Source organism: Oenanthe melanoleuca, chromosome 14, assembly GCF_029582105.1.
Source record: "Oenanthe melanoleuca isolate GR-GAL-2019-014 chromosome 14, OMel1.0, whole genome shotgun sequence".
Classification (NCBI taxonomy): Eukaryota; Metazoa; Chordata; class Aves; order Passeriformes; family Muscicapidae; genus Oenanthe; species Oenanthe melanoleuca.
In genome coordinates, this window is record NC_079348.1 from 12,506,333 (window position 1) to 12,518,688 (window position 12,356).

At 43.3% G+C, this 12,356-nt stretch overlaps 1 protein-coding gene across 10 annotated transcripts in view; it reads right to left on the reverse strand.

Annotated features, from left to right (window-relative positions):
- RBFOX1 (RNA binding fox-1 homolog 1) overlaps positions 1 to 12,356 on the reverse strand; it is a 1,071,989-nt gene that overhangs the window by 698,365 nt on the left and 361,268 nt on the right. Inside the window, exon 1 of one of the 10 annotated variants that reach the window (XM_056503483.1) lies at positions 634 to 811. The exons of the other annotated variants lie outside the window; for them this stretch is intronic. The gene's annotated coding sequence lies outside the window, so the exon portion shown is untranslated. Of the gene's footprint in view, positions 1 to 633; positions 812 to 12,356 lie in introns of those variants that run through there. 10 annotated transcript variants of the gene reach the window in all.

Below are 12,356 nucleotides of genomic sequence, written 5' to 3' on the forward strand. Positions count from 1 at the left end.
TCAGCTACAAGATGAACACCCAGGTTTTTCAACAGGGAAAATCTGACTCCCATGTCCACAGCTGAGGGGATCAGCTGTGCTGCCCTCCAAACCACCCACAGGTATTTCCCATCCTTCAGGCTGAGGAACCTCACCTGTGAGTCATGAGCCAGACAGAAACTGAGGTGTACACTGAAAATCCGAGGGAAAACCATTAATAAAGTTTTCCTACAGTTCTAAATAATTCAAACTCTGGAGCACAGATATAGCTTCTCTGTGGCAGTCCAACAGTATCAACATATTGAGTTTGCTCTCAATGTACTGTCAAACTTCCTTCCTCCAAAAAGATTCCACAGGAATTTTCAGTGAACCATCTGATGCCACATTTTTTTTTTTTTACATCCTTTATATCAATTACTTGGAAAGCATCAAATTTTCTACAGAATAAACTCACTTAAAGCAGAAAGGTTTCCTCCACGTTCCGTGTTCTGGCTCTAACAATGAATCCAGCTATTTTTGGCTCATCCTCACCCTCTGTTCCTTTCCCTTCATCACAGAGGAATGACCTCTGCTCTGCCAACAGGCGGTGTCACCTTCTGTCCCCTGCTGGGAACATGCTCAAAAGAAAACATTTACAGAAGAGCGTGCACTTACCCCATGCTGCCTTCTAGGATACAGGAGACAGATCCAAAGAGCTGCACATTCTCCTTCTCTGGCTGCCTCCAGGTCACACCAGGCACAGCACCTCCGGAGCAAAGCCCCCAGAGAAATGCAAACCCCTCCTGCCTGGCGAGGCTGGGATGGCACTGCTGCACATTTCCTACCTCCCCACCACTGCACACTCGCTGGGAAAGATGCTGCAAAGCCTCTGCAAAAGGGAGCCTTTTAACTGTGCCTTCAAAGCACACCTCCCTGAAACCAGGAAAAAAACCAAATGCTAATTAAAAGCAAACTGATGATGACTGTGACATTTAAAAAAAATGTATTTTAAAAACGCAGCTCCACAGAAAATGAGGAAAGCGATGGCTTTTTTTAAAATCAAAAATCATACTGGGGCTTGAATTGCCAAGGCAACTTCACAAATATATCAAAAATGTCAGAGAATAAGGACTGGCCATTTATCTATACATTTATCCATATGAGAGGCTAAAGTCAAAGTGTACCTGTGACTTAGTTCAGCATCACTTATCACTCTACTTTAAAATAGCTTTTAGCAGCTCAAATACCAGTTCTGACTGTTTCACAACTTAAATATTTACCAGTTCATTATCACTTCACAAAATAAACATCCCTTCACAAAATAAACATCACAAAATAAACATCACTTCACAAAATAAACATCACTGAAAGCCTCTGCAAATCACTGCCACAGTTTCAGTCCTTCCTATATTTTACATCTTCTGCCCCAAAATGAAGGTATTGCCTTATCTTTTTGCAGGAAAAATGGGCAGAGAATACATCTATTTCTGCTTAACTGGAAAGCACAAATGACAAAACTTAAATCCTTCCCATACTTCAGTGCTCCTCTCTGAATGTACCATAGAGCTATCATGAAGAAAGATTAAAAACTATTGAACTGTAATTAAAAGCTCACTAATATGTACAGACTAGAAAGTAATTCATTAACAGTAAAGATTTTGTGTTCATTCATCTCAATTTTCTGTTGCACAGAAACTTTCCATAAAAATGATTGCTTTATTTCAACAGCAACACAGTCTTTTATTTCTTATTCATTCTTGCCAGTTGTCATCCTCTTCATCTTTATGGTTCATAACTCTGAAAACTGACTTCTCAAACAATATGAATTTTAAACATGTGTAGCTCAAATGCTCAAAAATAAAAGAATTTGTTTTCCATCGCTTACATTTGGTTCTATGAATGCTTTTCTAACAACATATGAATGGGAAAAAGAAGACAACAAGGTAGCAATCACCTTTTAAACCTCAGAAATCTTCCCTGCTTCTTTGCCCACACCAAAGATATTTGCTTTTCACTGTGCACTAGGGAGACTGGCTTCTCAAAACAAGAATTTCTGTGCACAAACTGATACAACCATCTTCTCCTTCACAGGAGGGATGCTCACCATCACATTTCCAGAGGGAAGAAAAAAACTGCCTCAGTTATTTTCATGTGCACTGAGAGATTTTGCCCTCTTACTTGGCCACTGAGGAATGAGAACTGTGATTTCAGGGCAAACAGCTTTAGAAAATACATACAGAAAGTAACATCAGGATGGCTGAAAATTCAACTCCATTTCTCACAAGTCTGAGGCAGAAACAATGAAATACAGCAGGCTGCCATTAATTAAAGAGACTGTTTCAGCATGGCAACACCAACCTCCTGGAAAACCTCAAGCTGCATCAAAGAAATTCCTCTCAGTGGCAGCAGCCAGTGTTTCATGGCATGAAATGCACCAGGAAAGCATTTTGGGCTGCCATGGAATAATTTGGCAGATCACGAAATACACAGAACATCAATGACCCTTCAAAGCAAGTTACCCCCTCACCCCCTACAATTTGTATTATTGTGCACCCGATATTTGGCCTTGTTTCCCATTCTGAAAATTATACTGATGATCCTGCTGCCAACAGGAAATACATAATGTCCTGTGTGTCTCAAGGGTGCAGTTCAGGGGGAACTGCAAAATTCAGGAGTCCCACAGCCTGGAGCTGCTTCTGAGCCTACAAAGATACTTGTCAAGAAAGTGTTAAAAAGATTAAATATCAGGAGAAATAAGCCATGTTTTCATTAAATTGCCTTTCAGTGTAATGGTACAAAAGGTACTAAAACTCTCTGGAGCAGGGTTAATAGCAGATTTTATGGAAGTGGTTAATTAAGAGGTCATGTACATTTCCTTGTACATTTACATTGGGTTTATGGACAGATTTGGTTGAAGGAATGTGTCACCCCATGTAAACTGGTAAGCTTGTAAGAACTGATGGCAGCAGTTTCTGTAAAAATGAATCTTGCTGGGCTGTGCTTTGCTGTGGGTCCCTGAGTTTCCTCCACTCAGCAGAGTCTGCTTGCAAAACTCCTGACAAAGTTACCAAGCTCACAAACGCCTGAAATCACAGTGGCAAAGCCGGACTTAAACAGCAAATCACACATCCAAACAAAGGGCTGAACCTCTTCAAAGCCACTTGGCTGGCTGGAATTCCCTTTCTCCACGGCAGGAGACTGGGAGGGAGCACAGCCAGGAGCTGCCCTGGGCTGGGCACAGGGATTTCCCAGCCAGCAGCAAGAACAGGGGCACAAAGGGGCTGGGACATCCCTGGGCACTGCTGGGTATCAGCCTGGTGGGGAATGTGCTGCTTCACCTCTTGGGGTTTATCCTATTCTTAAATTTTGTTCCTTCCTTCTGCTCTTTCAGCTCTCCATCCCAGCAGTGAGCAAGGGGCTGTGTGGGAGCTGAGCTGATGGCTGGGGTCACCCAGCTCAGCTGGGCTCTGGGGCTGTGCTGAACATACCAGGGAAAATGCTGTTTCCATGGGGAAAACCTGCAAATACCTCACAGTCATTGGTCATTAACTGGGAGCAGATCATGCAGTTGCTGGAGAAAGGGCAGAATTCATCCCTTTGCAGCTGAGGGGAAAAGCTTTGCTCAGGGGCTGCAGTGCCCCTCCTGAATTTCCTGAGGATGGAAGCAAGCACAGAACTCTCCATGCAGATACACACACAGTTCAGAGAGATTCAAATCATCTGCATCTGCCAAAACAACACACAGCACACTGCCACAGAGGCCAGAAAGCATGTCCTAGAGATACAGGCTACAGAGATTTTTCATTTCTGTGACATTCAGGGGAAGCATCTGGATGAGTAACCACTCGCTTTTCAAAGAGATTTAGAGTGGGACACTGCAGAATGCTGCAGAGAGATGAAGGTTTCACCCTTTTCCTGGCTCTCTCCACATGTAAAGTCCCATTGATCTCAAAATAACAAGCACCAACAAGAAGCAATATCAGCAGCATATACTTAACTCACCCTCAAAGAATTGAGAATACTTGATAAATTCAGCACAGTTGCAGCCAGGGGCAAAAACTTTGCAATATTGGAAGTAAGCTGTGAAGCAGAAATGATGTATCTGCACTGAATAACCCCTCTTGCCACGATTCCTGCTTGTTCTCTTCCCTTTCTATATTTAGGAAATCGAAGCAATTTAATGTAAAACAGCAAAGCTGGGAAATTGACTGCAACTCTTAAGAAAAAGCCTAGGAGGCTAATGAACCATTATGGTAAAAGCTGAATAAGCCCAGATCCTGAAAAGAAATTGGAGGTGTATTTTAGATATGCATGAAGACGATCAAAAAACCATTTCCATAGATTGCTGTGTGCAAGTAGGGCACTTTGTTTAATCTTATCCAGCTATACAACTTAAATGAAACAAACCTTTAATTTGACTTTCAAAAGCATTAAGTATTTTGGGAGCTGCCTTGAAGTCGGCCAAATAATGTTCCTGGAGGTATTTCAAGCTAATTTTTAAAAGCCAACAAGTTTCAATTATTAGAAAAATAGGCTTAGCTTTTCCTCAGGGGAAAGGGGAAAGAGTGAAAAAACCCAAAACTTTTTATCATCACTGTTGAGTCAAGTAAAATGAAAGAATTTATTACAGATATTGAAGTGGCTGGTGAAAAAAACAGCTCAGAAGGATTCCTTATATTATCTGAAGAGCTGAAGTTTCGCCATTCACAGATACACATCACATGGAAATTTAGCCTTTGTCATTGAGATTTATAATCATGAGCTTAATTCTAAAAAAGAGCAGTATCAGAGCCAGTGTTTGCAGAAAATTACAGACCCTCATCCTGCAGACACATTTTAACTGAACTGAGACTACTCATGCACATAAAAATAAACTACAGGTGTACTGGTGAGATCAGGGCCTGACTGACCCCAAAGGAATAAAGAACTGAGATATCTAAAAGCTCCCTTGGATAAGTGCCTGAACCTGAAGAAACTAAAAAACATCAAAAGAGGACTAAAATTAGGTCTTGCTGTGAGAAAGGAGTAAAAATCCAAACAAGCCAAACCAAACTAAATCAATAACAGCAAAAAGAAACAAACCAAAAAAACCACCCCAAGCCACAGAAAAACCCTTGTATGATCAACATGCAGAAAGGAGCATCAGTAGTTCCTTACTTTGGTATGAAGCAATCATAAAGATTCTTTGGGACACATTAACAAGAAAATTTTTAAAGTCTAAATAAAGTTGTTTATTATTTATTAAAGTGTTATAGTTTCATTAAGTAACAATGCCATTACAGTCCAACAAAAACCACCACGGATTTTAGATTCCAATTCTTCCTTACACTGCCTGAACACCAGGGCACCTGTGTTTTCTTGTTTTGATGGAAGTTGAGCTGTGGTTAAACAGAAATAACTGGTCAGTTTCAAACAGCCCGTTCTGTGAATGCAGCACTCAGCAGCAGTGCCCAGCACCCATGGCACAGCCAGCACTGAGCCCTGGAAAGCACGAGCTGCACCCCCTCATCTGCACCCATCTGTCATCCAGCCCCTGCAAACCTGCAATTTCACTCCCTCCAACTCTGACATGAGTCATTTAATTGGAAATAAAGTGGGATGTAGTGAGCCATGCAGCAGAGCAAAGCCAAGGGGAGCAGTGTGTGTGCTTGCTCTGCAAAGGGAAGTGTGCTGTCCTGGCACAACAGCCTCCACACTGCCAGCCACCCCTCCACAGCAGCACTTCAACTGGCTGAAAAGTCTTACAGGTAAATGATTGTTTTCAAGAGTGAAATTTCATTCTTACACAGCACTCATACGCCTTTATCAGCAGGGAACAGCAGTGTCAGCCAACGGCCTGACAGGTTAAAACATATTGTATATTCCAGAGAGACTCCTGAGCCTCATTTCTTATTTGTGAGTCTGGAGCTGGAATTTAAATGAACATGAGCCACAGTGTCTGCCTGCACAGAAGATTCCCAGTACTCACTTCAGGGTTTATCATAGCAACAAATGCCTGGAAGAGAATTGAGATACTCCAGTGTTGGAGTGAGAAAGGTCATAACTCTCTTAATAGCTACAATAAATTCAGTGTTAGAAAATAATTTGGCGAGTTTAGAAAATAGAGTTTGATTGCAGTTAGCAATGCCCTGATTAGCTGCAAACATTCTGGGTATTAGCATGCATCAGCATCCAGAGAATGGCACACAGCAAGCAGGCAACCATGCAGCAGTGGCCAAAGGGAAGCCAAGCATGGCTGATCAGACAATACACTTATTTTTCAGAAGCAGTTGCAGTGGTGTGCTTCCACACACACAGAGCCTCAGTGTCCCAGAACTGCCTCAGGTTCTTCATCCTTACCAAAGTTCCACCCCTGAGCAGGAGGACAGGGATGGCCTGGCTTGAGTGGGTGCTGGGGGTCTCTGTGCCAGTGAGCCAAACTCCTTCACTCTAATGGAAAAGTGGAGTCAGCACCATCCTCAGTGCATCCTCAGCCTCAGTTTGTGTTTTCCATCCAGCACTCCCTCTGTGCTACACCTCTGTATTTCAAACCTTCCAGGCAGAATACCTGAGACTGTGCATGCAGGAAAGCAGTGATGCATTTTCTACCCAACTCATCCATAACATACAGTGTATATGCACAGTGTTCTCTATTCTTACACATTTCCTCCAAAAATGACCATTTCTCTGATTGTACACAAAGCCCAGTTCATCTTGATAAAAATACACATTTTGTGCACAGACTGTCTTCAAGTCCAGGCTCGCTGTGTTTTGCTGGAGACTTATGGAAATTAGAAAATACTAAAAAAAACTCCAGAGTTAAAGAAGAGATGTTAAACAGGGAATCCAGAGGGCTACTATAATCTTCACGTCCTAAATAAAAAACACATCTTAAATAAAAACCACAATGCCATCAAAACTACAAGGGTTAAAGGTGGGGTATCAGAAAATGAAATTGCAATTTGAGATTTTGAACTCCAGACCCAGCCCTAACAGTCTGAATAGAAAGGACTGGGAATTGCTGAATAAAATAAGATTTAAAGAGTTTCAAACAATTTGTGACCTGAAGACAAGTGTATAAAAATGACAAACCAAGACTGAAATGGAAGGAAAAGTCTAAGAATTAAAGCACACTAATATCTCCCAAAGCAACATTTATATTCCAAAATGTCTCCCAGAATATCTCAGAGAATAAAATTCCCAATTTTTACCTACTATTGAAGGCCACCTCAATGTTTTTCTTACAAATGTTCCTTATATATAAAATATATTGAGACAGAGCATATGGGATAATTTATCAACAGAGAAAATTCCATATAGGTTTATGTTGTAGAGTGACAATCACATATCATAGCCTGACTATCAACAATTTTAACATTATTGATGATACCTCTATTTTAATACAGTATGTTTGAGTATGTAAATGTATACTCCCAGACAGAACCTGCACTCCTCTAACCACTATAACATACAGCACAGAGAAATATTGTGTAGGAGTTCACTCATCAATTTTAAGTTCCCATAGCTTATTTAAAACACCTTCAATCAATTAACAAAACTCATTTTTACATAAAAAGGCTCATTTTCCATAGTATACAGATGTTTGTTCAAACTTGATGTAGAACAGGAGGAGTCCTTTATTTCTTCCCAAATGTCAAATAGGTATTTCCCATAAAGGCATTAATTTTTAGTGATCTAATTGCTCTAACTGCTGTTCCCTTTCAAACAAACAAACCTGTCAAAAATAAATGCACTGGATGAAGCAGCCTGGCCTGTGAAGAAAGTGGCTCAAGGTTCTGCATGCAATTGATGTGTATTGAGCACTTCCAAACCCCCATTATATATTGTAAAAGAGCTGGATGCAATTTTCAGCTGAATAGCTCTTTTATGATTTCTAAAACCCTGTGGGGTTAATAACTCAACTCTTGAGGCTTTACTGGAAAAGACATTTGAAGTGTCTTTAAGAAGTTGTTGCATGCTGTCCTCAAAGCCCAGCTCCAAAAGAAAATCTTAAAACCCCTCTGGAGTTTATGTTCTGGATCAGCTCTGAGCTCCTGAGCACAGGGAAGGTGATTTGGGTTCTTCAAGCAGCACCAGTGACCCCCAGCACAGTGTGAGGGAGCAGCTCTGGGATCTCAGAGCCCAGCCCTGGATGTGCAGATGTGCACAGGAACAAACTTCCACATCTCTGGGGGCAGCAGCCTGCACTGCACAGACCATCCCAGAAATGCAGCATGTGCTAACATCTGTCAGCCCCTCTGACCAATCCTATCCCATCTAAAAGGGGCAGGAAGGAATACAGAAAGTATTCTCAAATATTCCCTTCTGAGGGTGGGTTTACCCCCCTCATTTCCTGTTGCTCCCTTTTCCACAAATATGTTTGGGTAAAAGCATTTATTTTCCTGAAAAGAACCATCAGCATCCCAGCCACACCTACAGATGGCACTTACAAAGCACAGCCTTTCTCTGGAGCCCCCCACCTGAGCAGGGAACCCAGGGAATCCAGGGAATCCAGGGAACCCAGGGAACCCAGGGAACCCAGGGAACCCAGGGAATGGGATGCTGAATAGCAAATGAAGAGGGACAAGAGTGGAAAGAAAAGACCCTGACCCAAGCCCATCAATGAACAAGAGCAATGTGCAGAGCTGGCCCAGCTCCCTGAGCTGCAGCCTGCTGACTCCTAGCAGTGACCAGGGAAATTCAGTGTATTCCCCAGTCCTGGGCTGCCACAGTGACTGTGGCACGTTTGTGTCACTGCCTGGGTCCCACAATAAGCTGCAGCTGCTCTTCAGCTTCATTCCCCCTCCCTGGGCACCCACTGCTGAGCTGATGCTCAGATGTTTGCTTGCTGGAAAGGACCTTTCCTGCAGCCACCAGCAGGTCAAGCCAAAGGTGTGTGAGTACTTACCTGTGTTTCAGTTCTGGACTGAGCACTGAGAAAAGCATGAAAGGCCCCCTCCCCACTGGGATCTGGGCCTGTTCTACACCCCTGGGCCCAGAAAAACATGTTAATGGGGAAAAAAGGGATGTTTTCCCCACAACTGCTGCCTTGTGGGTGTTTGCACTGCATCAGGAGCACTGCCCACAAATGCATATCTATTCTGCACATTACCTCCTTTAACACACTGCTCCCACGCACCGGAGTTCAAGCAAATCCCTCCAGCAAATGGATAATAAATGGTTTTTCTCTAAACCATTTACAGAAGAGTGTCAATACTATATACTTAAACTCCATTTAAAACACTCAAACATCAACAAGATTACTTACTACACTGGATGGCAGAAGAATGCCAACTTCCTTCTTTCCCAAAGTTCATTCAGGACATGCAAGTATGCAAAACAAGAAAAATTAATTCCAAGAGTTAGCTGCAGCCCTATGGATAATAAAAATAAAGTGGAAAGATCTGGAGAATTTCTTTTATTCCTCAGACAAAAATGCAGAGTAAGTGGTGTTTCCACGTTAGTGTAAGGACAAATTAAAGATAAGATGATGCTCAGGAGGATGAAAAGAAAGCCTGCTGATCTGATACTACTTAACCTTTGTAAAGCAAGAAATCTAAAGGCCTTTAAGGTTCCCTAAAGCACCTGCTTTCAGAACATTCTCCCAAATGATCTCGTGCTTTTTTAGCTTATGGCAGCTGAGCTGCATCGTGGACAGGATCCTCGGGCAGCAGTGAAAGGGGAAACCCAAACCCAAGTGGTTTAATACAATAAATATAAGCACAGCAGTTGTTAGGTGCTGCATGGCAAGAGGAATTATACACCAAGTGTTCCTGTCTGCCCTGGCTCAGCCTCACCAGAACCCACCTGTGACAGGGAAGGAGCACTGGCAGTGGAAATGGCTGGGCAGAACTCAACACTGCCTGTCCCTCCCTGGGACTGCCACTGCCAGCCCTGCCCAGGGGACACTTCCCACAGCCCAGGGCTGTGCTGCTCTGCCTTTCAGCCCAACTGAGCACTTATGTGTAGCACACAACATTCACAGGGCAGCCTCCTCTCCAGTTTGGCCCATGGCTTCCTTGCATTATGTAAAACTGAGTGAGAGCCCTTCTGATGGACTCAGCATCACCACTCACCTCCAGTTAACTCTGGGTGCTTTTCATGAAGCACACCCACTTTTTTAACAACAGGTAATTCCAGAGGCATGGCAGATGTTTCAAAGCTGATCATGAAATTCCAGCTGGCCTGTTTCTTTTGCTGCAAAGCCCCTCCCAGTCCCACTGCTCACTTTAAACCAATGCCCTGTCACTGCTGAGATACTGGGGATTTTTGCAGGGTGTGAACTGACTCTGCAGCATGGCCAGGTGCTGCTCAGCTGGGATCTGTGTGTCCAGCACCAGGGGCTGCCCAGGTGAGATTACCTGAGCCTTGTCCTGTTGAGCTCTCAGCCATCCAGCTGGGCTGTGCTCCAGCAGGAGCATTCCAGCATTTGCATCACCCACTGCCATCAGCTGCTGTTAAACTGTGCATTAAACATCTCCCAGTGCCATGAATCCCCTTTCTGTCCATCCCTGCATCTCCCAGCTGCTGGAAAGCCTCCATGTCCTGTGGGGTCAATCCCACAGCAAGCATCACATGTGAGGATTTCTGAGATGGCACCTGGGGAACGAGCCCAAACACCTTCAGCTCCCTGGGCTGCAGCTGCTTGGGGCTGCCCAAATTCCTCACCTGAGCACTTCCACCCCAGGCAGCAAAGCCTGGGAAGGTGGCTGGGAGGGCTCTCAGCCTGTCCCAGCCCAGCCCTGTGTGCCCACCTCAGGAAATGCTGGTTTGGTGTGTGCAGACAGGCACAGCTGGAGTGCCCAGCTGCACCACTAGAACCACATGGCAAACATCCACTCCAGCCCTTTCATCAAACTCCAACGTGAAATCCAAAGACCTTACCACACCTCTTCCAAGATTAAAATAGTAATTACAAAACATAGCCTTGAAGAGGATTGCAAGGGTGATTATGTAATAAAATCCTTTTTTCTTCTTGAATGCATAAAAAGACCAGGAAGCCTTCTGTGGATCCCAGACAAGCTTTGCATTATTTTTCTAGTTGCATGATTCATTTATCTCTTCATTATTAATACTTAAATTGTTCGTAGAGCCTTATTTTAATTTACTTCTGCACAGAATGTCAGGACAAGAACAGCTTTTACCATTTAGAATGGTTGACATGAGTTGTTTTTTTTTGTTTTTTTTTTTTTTTTTTGGTTTGCTGTTTGTTTGGTTTGTTATTTTAAAACTGTGCACAAAGCACACTTTTTGCAAAGCTTAAAAAAATTCTGGCACCTCTAAAAATATCAAACACAAAAGTAAATGTGGATATATCCAAGTCCAGTCCAGAAGAGCACCAAATGAAAACAGTGCTTGCAGCAGACTGAGCTGACCACTCTTCATCCAGCTGCCTTCTGACTTATTAGCCCTATTTGCCCCATCTGAATAATAACAAGATTGATTCTGCAAACAAATGCTAGCATTTCCCTCTCTTATGGTTTTTATCCTCCTATTCTATAGGAAAAAAACAAAAACATTAAATGAAACAAAACCTCTTGTCTTCAGGCAGTCACAATCACCTCTATTAATCTATAAATATCCTGTGCACAATAACTCGTGGCGTGTATAAAAGCAATGACAAGGTCACTTACTATGAACAATTCATGATGGGTTTCCCTGGCAACAGAAATGTGTGGCAACAAGGGAGAAAAGCACAGGAAAAATTATAGGATGTTTCCATTATGTAAGTGACTCCTGTGATTCCTCCAGAAGGATTTACCTGGAAAGTCTCAGACTCCAGCTGCTCCTGGCTCTCTCTGGCTCTGCAGCAGTGGGAGCTCTGCCTGTCCCACTGCAGCCATGTGCATCACAGCAGTGAAAAAAACACCACACATGGACTGAGCAGGACTTCACTGTACTTCAAACCCCAGCAGGGATGTGATCTCTGTGGGAGAGTGTTGGAATCCTTAGTTAGCATTCACTGCTAGTTACTTGGTCATCATCCAATTAAAAATCAATCACCAATTTGCACGTCTCAATGGGTTTCCAGGTCTTCAACAGGACTTGTGCAATTCATGTGTTATTTTAGGACCTTTCTAACTGAAGGTTCAGCAGAAGCAAATGTTTTCTGCACAGGCCATGGCTCTGGGATGCCATTTCCATCTCTACAAGTGAGTTACAGTGCACAGTATAACAGTGGGCAGTCAATATTTTACTGATCAAAGCTCAGTCTTGACAGGGACTTCAGCAATAGAAGCTATGGCCAACAGATTCCAGAGGAGGTGTGGTGAGTCTGGCAAGATCAGAATGGCAACAGTGGGGCTGGGAATGCTCAGCAGCTCCAAGGCTGTGCCCAGAGGAGGAATAAATGACAAGATAAGCACAGCCCACTGCCATCCATCCCTGCACTAGGCAGCGTTCCTGAGGGACCCCAGAAG